The sequence below is a fragment of the Lytechinus pictus genome, chromosome 16 (assembly GCF_037042905.1).
Source record: "Lytechinus pictus isolate F3 Inbred chromosome 16, Lp3.0, whole genome shotgun sequence".
In the NCBI taxonomy this organism is placed as follows: domain Eukaryota; kingdom Metazoa; phylum Echinodermata; class Echinoidea; order Temnopleuroida; family Toxopneustidae; genus Lytechinus; species Lytechinus pictus.
Genome location: NC_087260.1, coordinates 26,594,215 through 26,612,707, shown reverse-complemented (window position 1 = coordinate 26,612,707; position 18,493 = coordinate 26,594,215). Strand labels below are relative to the sequence as shown.

Below are 18,493 nucleotides of genomic sequence, written 5' to 3'. Positions count from 1 at the left end.
CACTTTAACTTATTTTATTACCTGCAAAACATGACTTACATATAGCAGTCTCAATTAAAACATATGAATTTGGTAAGCAACTTCAAGTATCTTTTGTGGATTGAAAAACTCTGGTCAGTCGCATTACTCTTTGTCCAGCATCACAAATTTGACATTTTCTTACCCTTCCCGCAGCTTACATGTATGTTTGCATATTTTCTTTTAATTTGATGTAAAATGATGGCCTTCAGATTATCCAACTGGAAATTTTACAAAACACACAATAGGTTGCTGTCAAATTGAAAATAAGTAAAAAATATATATATATGTAGTCACATATATATAATTTTTTGTATGGTTCGGATTCTCCTATTAGGAGATGCGTGAGACATATTCTTTGAGGCTAATTAGGAACCCCCTTTTTATTCATGAAATTCCATATGAGATTTAATCCAAAATTTTGATCTACATGTAAATTTGAAATACATAAAGAGCCAAAACAAGATTTTGGAAAATGTCCACTTTTGCTTGGAATAGCCCTTATCAATAATTTACTGTGCAAATTTTATGGATGTGAATAACTTTAATCGTATCTGTATAATTATGTACATGTATGTTGCAATACAATGTAAAGCATGTGTAATTCAGTTTTTACTGCGATACATGTCTATTGAATAGACCATTATATGAATGAATGAATGAATGTAAACATCGGTAAGATACATCCCATCTTCTCATAATAAATTTATGGGTTTTTTAATGTACCGGTAAATATTGTTTTTAAAAATGTAATCAATAATGTATAAATGTAAGAAATGTAGTTCTAGCCAATTTACATGATTCGGGGTTAGAATTTTTACAGGGAAAGTGGAAATCTCGGGAGCAAAAGTTTTAATTTTGCCCATCCTATACGCACATAATATAGGCACAATCCATGGAAATGTGGAGGGTAAGCAGATCGTGTAAATGATTTTTACTCTCTAACTTAGGAGCCTCCTGGCTAGTCTAGCTGTGATCGCATTCCGTAGACCCTGTTTTTTACACCACCAGTAGAGGCACTGGTCAGAAAATTGAAATTGTCCCAGTTTTATACAGGGACTGTCTCAGTTTTCAAAGATTTCTCCACACAAGAAATCTAGGAAAGTTCAGTCACCTGTCAAGTGCCAACACAAATCAAGTGCTTTAGTCAATGTAAACATATCAGGTTTCATAACATAACAAGATTATTGGAAGACGGCAAGTTGTGAAAAATAGACGGTGAACTGGGGGGAATTGGAGATCACCGAGTCTATTTTTAGCACTCTCCAAGACTCCATTCCCGTAATTACTATATATGTCCCCCAGGGGTAAGTGAAAAAAAAATTGTCCCCATAAACTAGGATAATCTCAATTTATCAAGACATGATTTGTCTTGATTTAAGACTATTTTTTGCCACATAAACACAATCTATTTTGCTACTTTTTCAAAAGTTATAGGGAATTTCTGTAAGTTTTACGTAATTTTCATTATGTTTTAGGACTTGAAGATTATTTTAAAGTGTTTTTTATGACAAAGAGCTTTCTAAATTTTGTGGTCCTACATTGTATGGTAGTGGATTGTATTACTGAACACTTTTATGAATTCAATCATATCAAACACATTATTCTCATAAAATTCACTAAACTTTCACCATAAATACACAATTAATCTGGGTCTACCTAGAAAATATAAATATGTAAAATTTTGCCAAAATCGTTTTTCCTTTTTACGATATTAGCTTCCAATCAGACCCCTCTTCGCATGTAAAATATTTTGGTCACTTGAAAAAGGTATTGTATACCGAACGTGTGTTTTCTATGGGAAAAGTTGAGAAAACAGCAAAAAATCACTGATGATGAGCTATTTTGACCATATTTTTTATTTTATAGAAAATACTAGAATATTATTGAATTGAAAAAGTGTTCTTGACCATTTTCATTATCTTTCTATTCAAATTCCTTTTGGAAGGATGTTGCAAAGTTTTGAGCGTATGAAATTATTATTATTATTCATCTATTTTTTTTTTGACGCGTACGATGCGTGCGTTCGGTTATCACAAGGCCGCTCAGTACAATCAGTAGAGGCGCACAGCCAATATGGGAGACTCTCTCCAATAGGGGAGACACTGGGCCGTATGCATAAAAAGTAGCAATTGCTTGTGCTAGCCTTTTACTTGAAACCGTATGCATAAACATAAGCAATTGCTTGCAAGCAAATGCTTTTGCTAGCAAGCACAAGCAATTGCTTGATGTCCGCAAGCAATTGCTTAAAGATCAAGCAATTGCTTAAAACCGTATGCATAAAACAAACCTTTTACTTGTCTTGATAAGCAATTGCTTGCGTTTTTTCAAGCACCTCCAGACCAGCTTGAGCTCTTGCTTACTCATGGCATTCTCGTTTAAGGATTAAATTTTCATACCATTTCAAGCTCCATATTCCAGAGGTTATGTTGTGATTTCATATCTAGTCAAATTCCTGTTATTTTAGACTTTTTACGGCAATTTTTTTCCATCGATCTACACAAAAACCCCCCTGATGCTCTGCGCTGTTTTCCCCCTATTTGCGTAATAAAAAATACTTCTGCCAGGTCGGGAACGAAGCGTCGTTGTCCTACTGTGCGATGTTCGCACAACCGTAACGATCCTTTGTCCAACACAAAAGCAATTGCTTAGGCAGTGCAAGCAAAAGGTTTCAGCACAAGCAAAAGCTTGTGCATACGAATTTAAGCAATTGCTTGAACTTGCCCTTTTGCTTGACCAGCTCTTGCTTTTGCTTAAAGCATTTGCTTGTCTTTATGCATACGGCCCAATCTCCCACATTGGAGACTTGCTTTGCAAAAGGACAAAAGAAACAACACCAACAAAAGCATGATTTTTTCCACCCAAAATTTTGTCTCACTGAGGTCAGAAGCCCATTTGTTTTGTGTGTGATTGACAACAAAAATCCTAATCAAAACAAAAGTAGACAGTGAATTTTTAAAGTAGACGGTGAAAAGGGGTAATTTTTCATGAGGAATCTGCTTATCACATTTTTATTTGCCACCAAGGTAATCCTTTTGCAGCAAATGTAAACAAAGGAAATTGGACTCCAAAACTGGAGACTGTCTCTGAAATTGGATACCCAAATTCTTTACAAAAGTCTCTGATATTGGAGATAATCTCCCACATTGGAGACAGTCTCCAATATTGGCCGTGCGCCTCTACTGACAATGGGTGATTTCAAGTACAGTGTTTGGTGTTGAGAACGAGAAAAGTCTTTCGGACCGAGCTCCAACACCTGCCTGAGTTCAGAGGAGCGATACCGATCGCGTTATCGATAGCCTTTGACGTCATGCCTCTGCGATTCGCTGCTGATCATCTCAACTTTACGCGAGAAATTCTTGACAAAAGTGAAATCGGAAAAAAATTGCAATAAAATATTATCATACAGAATGCAAAGGTTAAAATCACTGCAATAATCAGAAAGCATAAAGATTATTTTTCATTAAAATGTATAAAACTCTAATGAATCGCGCTCATCTTAACTGTAAAAGATGATTTTACGGGGATGTTTCATCGTATTCGCTGCCTGTTCGTGAGTTACAGTTCATCAACGCCAACATCAACACCAAACTTGAAATCACGATTTTCCCAATCCCTGAGGGTTGGTGTTGCTGAATAGGGAAATTACACGTAGATCGTCAACACTAGACCAAAAGCTTCGGTCTCTGTTATGTTGGTTGTTCAGCTGAACTCCGTTGGCTTCACTCACCAAATACAGAGACCGAAGTTCTAGCGCGATCTGTACAGGGGACTCAATGGCCATATGTTTATGTGTATTAAGTTCGGATAAAACAGGGCAGTGAAGTTGCGCGACAGCCGAGGTAAGTCACTGTTTTTGTTCCTTTTAACTTGATTTTCCCCGTTTTTTGGCAATTAATGCCAAGAGGGAATATTAATTTGCATTTCGGTCGCATTAATTTTCAAAAAATTGATTCATTAAAGACAAAAATTGAAGAGCCCCGACGGGGGGATTTTGCATTGTAAGTCTCCTAATGGTGGCTGCACGATAGCGAGCCGTCTGTGTATGAGGAGAAATAAAAAAAATAAAAAAATGTTTAAAAACTCCTCGAAACTGACGGCTGCCAGCTGTCTACGTCAACACCAGCTGTATTTATTGAATAGTAATCTTTTAGTATTGCTCGGTTCAGCAGACGACATTCAACACCACTCCTAGTACCAATGAGGTCCAACATTACATGTATGGACCTCATAGGCGACATCAGTAGTATTTTGTGTCAGAAATCTTTGTGAAGATGATTATTTTTGTATTTTATCAAAACTACAAGCTATCGTACTGTCTAATCATTACATTTCGATCTCACTAATTGAATACATTGTTAGCAATAAAAAAAATTGAAAGAAATGAAGGGGAACTTACATTTTCACGGCTTTTTCCTGATTTTCTGGGCAACTGCTCCTCTCTTCTGACTCGCGATCGAAGCTGATATGAAGATCACGTGATTCGCGTTCTCGTCAGCTGATCGGTTGGTTATTCTTTTCGTCAGACGTTAATAATATATATTTTATAATGCTAGCATTCATCACTAATTTAGGTGAAAGAGATTGAAGTTAAACAGCGCCAGGTCGGAATCATAATTATTTTGGAAGAGTGTATTTATACACTCGATCTCATACCTGACGTAGACGGCGCTATTCAACAAATGCACAATCTTCAATATAAAAATAAAACAGAAAGAACGCCTTGAACACAGGCCAAAATGCCTAACGAATTAAGGACGTTCCACAGTTAAAGTGAAATCCATGTCATTTTCACCAAACTTTGCACATAGATACTTTAGAACCTTAATATTCGAAATATGCAAAAATTAACATAGGTCCATGTGCTTGATTTTTTGCTATAGAGCTTCAAAGTTCACCCAAATTGATGTTTTTAAGAATTGCGCATTCAAAAGAATTTGGCATTTTTAGACCGCCCAAGATTACTACAATGAGTTTAAACCTCTATTACTCAGTCAAAATATATGAAAAAGTCATCAAATTTCGCAAGAGAGTTAATAATTGTATCGTTAGAATGGAGAATATATTTATAGTGCTATTTGTTTGCAATTTTAAGTTTAACAGCACTGTCAGTTCTTAAAAATGGCGTAAAAGATAACAAAATCCCAATCTAAAAAATGTAAAATTTCAGTAACAAACTACAAACGTACAATAAATGCTGCACTTTATTCAAAATCCATGTCATTTTCACAAAAATTTGCAGAGTTGTAGAGGAAGGTATACCTAAGAGGTACAAACATTAAAAAATAGGGGTTCATGTGCTTGTTTTTAAACTATCACCATTTTTATTAGAGCAAATGTGCTTTTTAAAACACCAAAAATGCGCCGAATGCTTAGTATCTATGTGAAGAAAAAATCAAAACCACTCTACCATTTATTCAAACTCGGGCTAATATTAGGGTGTCTGGACGATCAAACGATAGCCTCAGCGATAGCTGTGGGAGCTCTTTGCCCATACCTAATACACGCACGTCAATGCGCGTCGCGTACTGAAGCGAAAATGGCACACACTTTTTGAATACAAGGTCCCCTTTGAACGCTCAGAAAATTGTGATCTGATCATTTTTTTAAAACAAAAATGATATGGTTCGAAAGGGAATTAAATTTCCTATAATATGCTTCTAAGGACAAGTTTTCTCTTATATTATGAAGTAAAGATAATACGAAATTGCTGCTTACCCTTGCGACAGCAGAGCAATCGAGGGTGCCACAAACTTGTCCAGCTGGACTTAAGTATTTCCGGGATCGCTGATTTCGATGGTGCATTTAGTTTTGGGCTGATTACACGAGATCACAATGCAAAATCAATTTGAAAATACCCTTGTGCAGACAAGCGAAATCTAGAGGCGTGGCGTACGCGTCTATTTTCTTGACAACGAAGCCATACGTAGAGCGCGTAAATCCCAAATTAATTTGCATCATATGCAAATTCGCGGCATGCCGTCCACGTGAGCACAAGCGCGCGAGTTTGAAAACACATGAGTGAATGGGGAGCCCGCGTGACTACGACTTGGTGTGTGAATGTCTGTGTGTAGAGGTGGAACATGTACGTTGGCTATGATGAGAATTACCACGCGGTTGTGTTTGTTGTGTGTGCATTCATTGACGATGTGTTTTAATAATGTTGAGGTTTTTATGTTCATATAATTTGTGCATGTTTTGTGTAGAGGATTTCCCTACCCGACTGCTCTATATTTATGTCAATTTCACTCTTTTTATCGAGTGTGTTGTTCTTCAAGCATCCACTGATTTGTACATCGAGTGGATGTATCGCGATTCGCGAGGTCTTTGCTTCTCGGATCATCAATATTTCGTGATATATCATCCCTTTCTTTGATATTTTGTGGCTGTGCTTCTCCGGTTTCTCCTCCCGCGTTCTTCGTCTACGCACCCGAGAACCAGCCCGTTACTCAGCCTCATACTTCCGCAAGTTCTCACCGTCACCGTTCGTGCAACTGCAAGTCAATAAAATAGGTTTGGCCTTTCGAATTTTGTATAGATTAATCCGATCCCGTGTGTTTAATCTTGCAAAAAATTGACTTGCCAGTATACTCCAAGTTATATAAATAATCCGTAATACCATGTCGGATTCACGTTCATTTGCAACCTCCTGTTACAATGACAGGCCCCAAAAAGATGATCTCTGTCTCCGCTATCGAGATATCAAGCATTTTTTTTATTATTGTGATGCCGAACAGCAAAGACCTCGCGATGAGTCACGGCAGCACTGTCTGCTGGCGTTTGTAAATATGTTTCAAAACAATACATATCGTCACGTGCATCTTGGTAATTTGAAGAGAAAGAGCGAAAAGAAATGTAATCAGGGCAAGGGCAATGAAAAAACAACTGAGTTCGAAACACTGTCAGAAGTAGGGCCACATTGTAATCGTTTGGGTATTTACGAGGGAGATGTGCAGGCCGTGTTGTGTGGGGAATATGATAGGGAGAAGATAGGATGGGAGAGCCTCACGAACGGCGCTGTCCTAGAATTATTTTCATGGGGAAGGAAGAGGGATTTAACGACTGGACAATTCAAGATTCTATTAGAAGGTTTTTTTGATGTAGATACGACGCTAATCTCCAATCAGAATTTGTACAAAAAGATAAGAAGTTTGTGTGATAATGTAAGAAAGAACAACAAAAGAGTAAACAAGAATGAAGGTATAATGGAAGATGTGTTTGTGTTCGCTAGAAAAGAAATGAAAAAGAAACAGAAAAAAAACATCAGAATAGAATTCAGAAAGAGTACTGTTTCAAGGGTGTGCCGTCAATGTAGACGGAACTGTGTTAGACCTCGTCAGAGTGGATTTAAAGTAGATGCGTTATATATGAAGAAAGTTGTTATAAGGTTGAAGAAAAAAATTGAAAAACTTGAAGAAAAAATAGATGCATGCAGCGTAAGGTTTGTAAAGGCATGTGCCAAACATAGGAATATAAAGAAGCGGAATGATAGGATGTTGAATGCGATGAAAGTTAGAAAAGAAACCATCATAAGATTGAACATAGAATTGTGCAAAAAAAGGAAAGTAATCACTGGCCTCGAGAATAGAATATTCATGCTTAAAAAAATTGTGAGAAGAGACGGTGACTTAGTAAGACGAAGGCAACAGAGCCGAAGTTATTTGAAAGCGAAGAACAAGATTAATTACATGCTTAGAAAAGAAAACATTCGAATGAAAAAGAAAATGCAGAAAATGACTGGGAAGATCAACAAATTAGAAGAAAGATTGAAGGCCGATTCGCACGTTGTTGAGTTAAAGGAAGGAGGGAGATACAGTGATGAAGTTCGTTCAGTAGTACAAGAATTAGTTTGTTCAATGGGTGTTAGTACTAGGAAAGGTGGTGAGGTTGTGAAAACTGTACTAGAAGGGCTCTGTAATGTAAATATTAAGTCTGTACCAAAGAAGGATTTTGGATCTGCTATGTATATGGAAGCCAGAGCTCTCAGTTTAATACAAGCAGCTAATAAAATCTTAGATGAGAAGGAGGTTGATATGACAGTTGGAGGAGATGGTACTACCAAGTATGGTCATCACTATGGGGCGTATGATATTCATTTAAGTAGTGGGGAGTGTTTGGTCTTAGGCGTCAGAGCAGGGGTTGGGGGTACAGCAGATGAAATGCTTGAAACGATGAAGACGGTAATAGAAGATGTGTGTTTGGTAACTAATGATGGAAGTAAAATAAATAATGTAATTAAAAGAATAAAAAATACAATCAGTGATAGGCACATAGTACAAAAGAAATTTAATGAGCTTCTACAAAATTATAGAAGAGAGATATTGCCAACAGTTGTTAGAGAATGGGCACAATTATCAGACTTGGAAAGGGAATCACTTTCAAAAATGAATAATTACTTTTGCGGATTACATTTTGTAGTCGGGTTGGCAGACCAGGCGGGACAAACGTTGAAAGTCTGGGAAGATATGGTGTTCAATGGAGAACAGGTAGGGGCACAGAAGGTTGGAGTGGCGCCAAAAGGTGGAGAAGGTGGGATAGTTCGGTTAGTAAGAACGGTGTGTAAATCGATTCAAGACAGAGGATGTGAGAAATCAGGGAAGCCCGTACATTTCCGAGCATTTCTGAAGGAAAGGGGCAAAACGTTAGTTCCGTTAGCACCCTTTAAAGGTAATAGATTTAATATTTTATTTCATAATGGAGGAGGTGTTTATTATTTAAGACATGATTTAAAGGATTTTTTTGCGGATCATAGGGAAGATAACTTATTAATTAAAGCAGTAGACTCAGATCTAAATGTCCCCCACTTTTTAACTGGGTGTAGGGCATTGGGCCTAGTAAATAAGTTTGTAACAGCCCCATTGTGGCGAGTATTGGAGGGTAAGGAGAGAATAACGACAATGGACGAGAGATATAAGATCATGTTGTCAAAATTTGAAGAATGGGCAGTCGACTCATCGCCATTATTGGACGGCACAGCCGTGTTATTCCACGATATACCAGTTCAAAGGGATGAAGTATATGAATCACTTCTCATAGGAGACAATGCAGTTACAAAACAAGTTCTCGAACTTATATTCAGTAGTTATGTCATGATTACGAGTAGGCTCCTTGGAGAGCACATTTCTTCTCAATATAGTGATGTTAATGAAAACGAAGTTAGTGGGGTACCTAAGACAAATGTATCCGTTGAACGAGATTTCGGAATGATGGATAGAATAATGAGAGAGAAGCCAAGGGCGAGTATTTATGCAGTGGAAAGCATTATAATGTACACTAAGAACAATACAAATCAATGGGTCAGAGAATTGGAAGAAGAGAAAAGGGCGGAGTACATGAGTATAGCTAGAAAGCAGGTTGTCAAGCAAAGGAAGGAATATTGTCAGAGGGCGAAGCAAATTTGGGAAGAAAGGGAGAAAAAAGTAAGAGAAAGGAGAGATAGCAAGGTCCAAAAAGAAGAAAAGGAAACGGTAAGAAAGGAACATATATACGAGGAAGTCAGAAATGTATGTGGTGGTATATGGATGTCAGAAAATGAAATAGATCAAGGACTCGCTAGGAAGAACAATGACATTAAATTGGAAATGCTGAAAGTACAATTGAAAGCTAGACGATATGTGTTCGGAGAGAAAAACACAGAAGGTATCTTCAATTTCACAGAAAGGGGTAGAGTGAAGACGTGGGAAGAGTTAAAGGAACAGCTTATTTCAGTCGTGAGAAGGAGCAGAGAAAGAACCCAAGAAATTGACAAGGATGACAACGAAGTAGAGGAAATCCTGCTCGCACCAGAGGAGAGGGTATACCAGTTCAAAGAAGAAATGAAAAGGAAGAGATCTGAGATAGAAAACAAGTCAAGAAAAAGAGTGAAAAGAGGCCGAAACGTAGATTACAATGATTTAGTTGGTAAAATTGTTCAACATTTAACAGAAGATGATGGAGGAGAAAACTGGTACTCCGCATTCGTCCTCAGTAAAAACAATGAGTCGATGAATTTTGTCTATTTGTCCAATACACAAACTGTATACTCGTATCCCAAAAATGATGTAGTTGAAGACTTGAACAGTGGGGATATGTATGTTAAAGATATATCAGCAAGAGAATTAGTAGGGTATAAGATAAGACACAAATGGGAAGTAGACAACGCAAAGGTATGGTTTACCGGTTATGTAGTTGAGGCAGAAGATGGCTATGGTGTAGATAAATCTTGCAAGGTGGAATACGAGAGTTTAAATGATGAAAGCGATGACGAAGAAAATACATGGGATGGAGCATTGTTGGAAGATTATTGGAAAGGAGATGTGCGAATTTTTGAGAAAGTTTAGTTGGGCCTATAAATCGAATTATATAAGGTATGATTGCCAGAATGAGCTTATTTTAATAGATGCAAGAAAACGGCAACTGATATAAAGAATTAGCTGCATAAATCGAGCTACAATGTATACTCGATTGTAATAGATGGAATTAAAAAAAAGCTTCAGAAATATAAAGTTATTATAACTAGTATTGAATATCGAGTTGCAATGAATGCTCGATTATATTTTTTTTCCGGAAGGAGAAAATAGTGACTGAAGCATTTAGTTCTGCTATGCATTCATGAACATGGTCGTTCACGGGTCTGTGGTCTATATCGCTTACATGTATACAACATGATATTTTGACCAATAGATGACCTTTGACGTTATGACCATCACGAACACACGTGAACACATTATTTGTACCAATTTAGTGTAAACACAATTCATGCAGAAATAGAGTTAGTTGAACAGACGCTCGAAAATAAAGAGCATGAAGAGTGGACTTACCTTTTGAGTTCAGCAAGTTATCATCTTGTGGTGGAAGATCATCGCGTTATGTATAAATCGAAGACTGTCAACACTGGAGCTCTTTTTATTTATTATACAACACAGCAGTAATCAAGCAAGCTCTTGGCAAACATATTATTCTGAATTGGGAGTATAGGCCCTTACGCAGTAATTACGAAGTAATTAATTGCGTGAATAATATGCACAAATTGAACTGAACTTTTACTCTTATAGAAAGACGAGTTTGTTCTGTAAATATATTGTCTTTGTAAATGAATCAATACCTGTGTAAATACATATTATGTAATAAGGTAGAGCAGTCGGGTAGGGATTCTGTTGCTCAAATAAAGTATTATCGCCTCGGCTGTATATGGCCACGATAATACGATGATTATATACTCTGTGATAATAAGTTTATAAGAATGTAAAGAGTCGTAACGGTATGTGCAGATTAGAGAAAAAAATGCACTATATATACACTCTGTAAGCCCCTTGCGGTGATCGATCTGTGATGCCGCCAATTTCATGGGGAACTCAATGTTTTGAAAATGAATAATTGGGGATACACAAAACGAAAACACAAGAGGCTTGAAAGGCCTATTCATAAAAACCACGTCGTGTCCCAAATTGTGCTTAATATTCAGCTGAACTTCCAAATAATACAGCAATTTTCATGCAAAGAATAATGCGTATGGTAGTTCGTGTATTCAATGTTTTCCCCAATTGAAAGTTGACAAGATATTGAGGCAGTTACTCTCAGTAGTATTATATACAGGTTCTTCAGAAAAACCTTGTGGACATTTTACAATTGTGAACGGTTTAAAATATTTCACTTGGTATTATTCCGTTATTTTGTGTGAGTTAAGCATCTTGAAATGAAACAGCATATATCATATATGTCAACTCGATTTTAGAATAAAGATGACTTGAATAGTTGACAAGAAAACAGAAATACAAGCTCTATATATGTGTTTTATTTTTGAGTTCTCGGTGATTCTCATTTCTTAGGTCCGACGATCGAAACCCCTCTATCGTTTCCTAATAAATCTGAAGTAAAGAAAAGTAGAATAAAGTTATATTTTCATCTTGAAGTTTAATTGCATCCAAAAATGATGGTAAACATAATGCGCCATGATGAAGTGTTTTGATGGTGATGATTTGCCTGCATGAAATGAAGTGTGGATTCTGATGTTTATGGTTTTATGGACATATACAAACAGAGAAAAAGTTTAAACAATCAATGCTATATTTCTTTCCACAATGCATGGTTTTAATGACTATTTCTTTTTTTCCCTAAGTGATGAAATGGATTCACGATGATGATTGGCCTTTGTGATAAATGAACTCAGGGTGATGATGTACGAGTGGGTGTGCATGGTTTTGATTGCATGATGGTTTGGATAATGGGCAATTCCGTAAAATGATCAAGCTTTCTGTACATTCGACCCCCATTTTTCTAAAGTCTTACATCACTTAATAAACTGGCCAAGTCATGGTCATTTGACAGCGTTACAGACTGTCAAAAGAACCAAGAATCATAGAGACCGAAAATTTCATGAAGATCCCAAATATAGAGGTTCGAACGTACATATTTTATGGAATTGCCCTAATAAAAATATGACAATAGGGCGTGATCGATGGTGGTTGACAATGATGATAAATAACGTAAGACTTAGGGTATGTATGTGGGGTGAGGGGGGGGGGGGTATAAATCAAATCAGCAATGATCGTTATGAAATCGGAATGAAACTCTATGTGAAAAATAATACTATTTGAAACAAAAGTCGAAATTATTAGAATTGGACACTTGATATCAAGGTTACAGCATGCTTAAGATTTCAGTGAAACAACTCTTTACTGTCTTCATCAATATTCAATCATGAGCAAAGTGATCGTGTCACGTGAAATATCCCAATTTATTTTTTCGTATATTATAAAATTATGTTCAATTTGTCCTCCAAGAATGAAAACAAAAACTGACAACAGATTTAATACATTTGATACTCTTTGCTGCAAGGCTTGTTAAGGAGACATACCATACTCACATCTTATATGTGATATCTTAAGAAAAAAGAGTAGGGATGTGACATAATCGGCCTAATGAATATTGATGACGACGTGCATATAATTATCTTCACAAAACATCAATAATCTTTAAAATTCAATAACTTAGTTACTTTTTATCAGATTTTCATAAAAATTTCCAGCCTATGCTTGGTGAATCTTACCCTATTTATTTAGAAATCATTTTCAGCCCCGAGTTCACCTTTCAAACATTTTATTAAGTCAAGTATAGACCTTAAATTGAGATGAGGAAATTGATCTGGCGTGTGGTAAGCATTGGCGGCGAAGTCAAAAAATTTAGGGGGTTCCACCCGAAATTTTGTGATGATAACAGGTTAAACAAAATTGACAAGCAAAAAAAAAAGGCAATCAACTAAAATTTTAGGGGGGGCAGAAACATTTTAGGGGGGTCCACGCTGACTTTAGGGGGGGACGCAGGAAATAAAATTGACAAGCAGAAAAAAATAAAATAAAACAGATTATCAACTAAAATTTAGGGGGACCACCCCCCCCCCACCTCAAATTTAGGGGGAAACCTGTCCCGCCGCCGCCTATGGTGGTAAGAACATTATTATGACGTATTGCAATGTCATTCTGGTACGTCATACTAATGACTCATCACTCCATGCTGCACGTGGGTTGCCGTCGCACATCGGGGAATCCCTGGTACTGGTAGTACCAAGAAGCTCCTTGGTAGTACACAAAAGCAATGGCAATGCATAATATATCGCGGTACGGCACGGTGCACGTAAATCACATACATCCACACACCATTATTGTGTGCACATACGACATGTACTTGAATGCAAGTCCGATGATTTATGCATTGTGATGCAACCACTGATCTCCACTCTAAATAAGATGCAACCTTGTGCTTGGCGAAGTACTCGTAATCTCTATTGTGACGTATCTGTGACCTTTCAACTAGAGCAGTGACCCAGACGTGTCCGTCTACGAACGCATTATTCATGAGCAGTTGAGAAGTTGCGTATTTGAAAGGCAAACTTGACAACGAAAGCGGTAATGAATGTATTGCGCGCCCTTCCAACTCCGCCCCGGCGCGGCCCCTTCAATGCGATGCGCATGCGGCGTATAGCAGCTGTGTGTGTGTTTTAGGTCAAGCAAAATGTGCCACTATCGGTGTGATATCGCTTACGTTTTAATCTGAAAATGTGCCAAACTTTAGAAGCAAATATCTCTGGATTTAAATGCTTGTGAGTTATGAAACTTGATTTACATGTTATTTCAGATATTCTCTTCACTTTCTGCTACGTGACAGTGATTTAATTCACAAAATAGGTGATTTCTGAAAAACGTCCAGACACCCTACTAATATTCGTGATTCTTGGCAGCACTGCAGAGTAAAGTATTTTGAAATTGTAGAGAATATTTTTTTGAATGGTCCATGGGATAATTCCATTTTTTATATTCATGAAATAATGCATCGGATCTGCAGTTAAAGTGCAGAAGATGAGAAAAATCAGCTCATACCCGCAGCTAATTAATCACCTGTTCATCCATTGTGACGTCAGCGCGCAGAGTGTAAATTATGCGCAGATCATAATGTGCACAAACATAACTGTGGAACGTCCTTAATACATAAGAAATGGTATAACTTCTTACACATCTTCACTGATGGTTCGAAGTCTCCTGAAACTGGAAAAGCAGCAGCAGCATTTCATGTACCCTATTACAAATATATACATTCAATGAGACTCCAAGATAATACATCGTCTTATAGATCAGAGCTTGCAGCGATTATACTAGCATTAAATTGGTTGAACCAATTACCCGGTCTTTATACAGGAGCGGTAGTATTTTGTGATTCACTCAGCGCATTAGAGGCAATCAAAACTAAAAAAGAAACTAACTTCGTGAATGAAATTCTGTTAACGTATACACAATTGTATAATAAAGGAATAACAGTGTATTTTGAATGGATCCCAAGTCATTGTGATATCAGGAACAATGAGGTGGTGGATATCGCAGCCAAACAAGGTTTACGGCACAGCCAAATTGATGTAAATAACAAAATTAGTAAGCATGAATCAAACTGCATTCTTAAAACGTACTTTACACAAATATGGCAAAAAAAATGGGATGAAACATTATCCCCTTTGAAGGACATTCAAAAATCAGTTTCGAAAACTTTCAAATGTGTTTTAAATCAGAGATATAGCGCATCTATTTTACATTGTCTCCGAATGAACAATATTGATCTTAACGAGAATAGACGGCTTGTTAACAACCATGAAACAGGTCTATGCTCATTCTGTGCTGTGCCGGAAACAACTCTCCACTATCTCACAAAATGTCCCGAATACTCACAAGAAAGGGAAAGGCTCTTACTAGAAATAAATAAAAGTAAATTGGATATAAAGAGAATTCTCAATTCAGCAGAGTACTCGCATCAAAAAGCTTTGGTATCCTTCGTAAGAAGGACTCAAAGATTCAAATAGTAATATTCGAGTCGTTTTAAGATATTGTTAATTGAAATAATTGAACGTTGTATTTAGTTCCATTCATATATGAATCTCATGTTTGTTGACTGTTATAAACCCATGTTGGGAACTTATTATATACGTGTTGATATGAATACATATATGTCTTTTGTACGATCTTATTAATTAGTAAATATTTGATTTATTGAACAAACTATGAGATGTGAAAAGTAACCCAATGCACGATAACTGCACAAGACTCAGAATGTTTGTTTTGTCTCGAACCTAACCATTTGTACTAACTTTGAATTTCGAAAATCGGATGAAGGAGATCATTTCGTCAACAGACATCACACAGCCTTGACTGGTATTGGGGGGGCCTAAGGCTACGCATGCGCATCATGCAGTAGCTGAGAAACCTGATCAATGTACCGATCCGGGCTTGGCCAGAAAATACATCTAAAGTGGTTAAGTGATTTGTGATGACAGTCTGTTGTGATTCTCCAAAATTGCGCGAATAATGCAGCGCTGTACCTTCCTTTTACTGAATTGACTCAAGTACAGAAAAGTTATAAATAAAATTACCGCAAATTATGCTGGCGCAAATATTCACTACTGAATGACACGCGCCGTATAAGCTAAAACAACAACAACAACAACAACAATTCTCCGCGGCATTAACAACTATCGTAAAGGGCGCTCCATTTATCAATAAAGATGGACGCTAAGCTGTCTATGGCGACAAAATTTGCCGCAAATATTTACGAAGAATTGTGAGAAATGGTCTGAAAATGCAACAAAAGAACCGGTGAGTACCGATTAAACATTATTAAATTTATAAATAGATTATACATACCTTGTAGATTTAGTTTTTAAGGTGATATTAGTGCTTAGTTCTAAGCTAGGGAGGCCCAAACGCGCGTGAGTGGAGTCCCAGTTTATTAGCACGGGTAAGTATTGGGGTGTCGCCTAGAGTGTTCAACACCAGCGCTAAACACAAACTTCCGAAAAACTCCAAGGTCAATCCCAATAGTAATACCAGCATGATTTCAAGTACAGTGTTGTGCCACTTGTGGCTGGTGTTGGTGCTGTCACAACACCAACACCAGATTTCAACACCGTACTTGAAATCCCCCATTTATTCACTCACTAAAGTTAGACTGTGAGACTCGGAGCACTCACTCAATTTTTGATCACACCAAAGCATACGAATGGGACTGGGCTGAAGCATGAAGTGGCATCGAGCCAATATAAACCCAGGTTAGATAATGTATCATGAGAAAAAATGAATAATGACACTCATTTTGGGTAAAGAACAGTAAAGCAAACGGCAAAATCGTGATATAGGCCCCGCTCGAGAAAAACTTGTAATCGATCATACCTCAATATCTAGGTTGCTAACTTCAGCTCACTATATATACTCGTGATATAGGTCCCGCTGCTGTGTTGAATGGCTTAGAATGTCCGTTCGCGGGGCTTGTTTCACGAGTATAATACTATAATCGTTATAAAGGCCCCGCACTACGGCACTTCAGGCACTCCAACACAGCAGCGGGGCCTATATCACGAGTATATTATTAAGCTTGCATCCTAAGATAATCGCGAAACTGGCCCCGTCCAATGCGCTTTTCCCAGCATTCGCACGTGTGTGGGGCTCGGATGACGGCTATTAGTATACTCGTTATCGAGGCCCCTTGCACTGTTATATCATGGAAAATAACGTGGTCGTGGGGCTTGTTTCCCCGGCCGGTGAGAATTATCATGGGCGGCGCTGGAGTGGGGGGGGGGGGGGGGGGGGGCTCCAATTTATTTTCCAAATAAACAAGGAGAGAGAATAATAAAATGTGTATGTATTTACTTCTTCAGAAATTTATTTGTCGATTTACTTATATATTAATACAGTTATTAACTTATTTATCAATCTATTTCTATTGATTAATTAATTTAATTTATTTGTTTTCAGTTTTTTTTCTTTTGTGATATAGAGAGTCAGAGGTATCATTTATTTCAATCTATTTAATTGATTAATTAATCATTTAGTTTATTTGTTTTCATTTTTTTTATTGTGATATAGAGAGTAAGAGGTATCATTCGTTTAAATTATTTCTATGTGTGGAAGTTCACTCATTTCAATCTATTTTAATTGATTAATTAATGTATTTATATTGATTAATTAATGTATTTATATTTATACATTAATCATTTAATTTATTTGTTTTCAGTTTTTTGTCTTTTGTGATGTAGAGAGTCAGAGGTATTATTCGTTTTTAATAATTTTATGTGTGGAAGTTCATTTATTTATTTATTTATTTATCAATCTATTTTAATTGATTAATTAATGTATTTATATTTATTCATTAATCATTTAATTTATTTGTTTTCAGTTTTTTTTCTTCTGTGATGTATATAGAGAGTCAGAGGTATCATTCGTTTTTAATTCTTTTTATGTGTGGAAGTTCATTAATTTATTCATTTATCAATCTATTTTAATATTGATTAATTAATATATTTATATTCATTCATTAATCATATAATTTATTCGTATTAATATTTTTCCTTTTAGTGATATAGAGAGTCAGAGGTATCATTCGTTTTTAATTCTTTTTATGTGTGGAAGTTCATTTATTTCAGTCTATTTTAATTGATTAATTAATGTATTTATATTGATTAATTAATGTTTTTATAGCTATTCATTAATCATTTAATTTATTTGTTTTCAGTTTTTTTGTCTTTTGTGATGTAGAGAGTCAGAGGTATCATTCGTTTTTAATTATTTTTATGTGTGGAAGTTCATTTATTTACTCATTATCTACATATTTATTCATTATATATATATATATTTTTTTTTTAATCTGAGAGGCGTGCGTAGGCCTAGGTCTTATGTTGATACAGGCTCGTACATTTCATTTATTTTTATTCATTCTGTAAGTTCTTGTGGATATACAAAATGATGACGGCAATCATTGTAAAGCTCAGAATATCTACTCTTTCACCTGGTATCCTCAGAAGATTCCTCGATCATTCAGGCATGAATGACTTTACCTTTTTTTTAATTAGTCGTAGTTGAAGGGTGTTATAACCTTATTTTTCGTTACATAAAAGGAATTTATATTTTATTTAAAGGTCAAGTTCACCCCACAAAAATGTTGATTTGAATAAATAGAGAAAAAT

General features: G+C 36.4%; 1 protein-coding gene across 7 annotated transcripts in view; it reads right to left on the bottom strand.

Annotated features, from left to right (window-relative positions):
- Positions 1 to 13,859, bottom strand: part of LOC129279714 (serine/Arginine-related protein 53-like) — a 30,970-nt gene extending 17,111 nt beyond the window's left edge. The window contains exons 1-2 of one of the 7 annotated variants that reach the window (XM_064110852.1): positions 13,799 to 13,859; positions 5,737 to 5,834 (exon numbers count right to left, since the gene is read on the bottom strand). The gene's annotated coding sequence lies outside the window, so the exon portion shown is untranslated. The other 6 variants (XM_064110851.1, XM_064110853.1, XM_064110856.1 and 3 more) reach the window with 6 other exon arrangements.
- Positions 13,860 to 18,493: the final 4,634 nt, after the last annotated feature.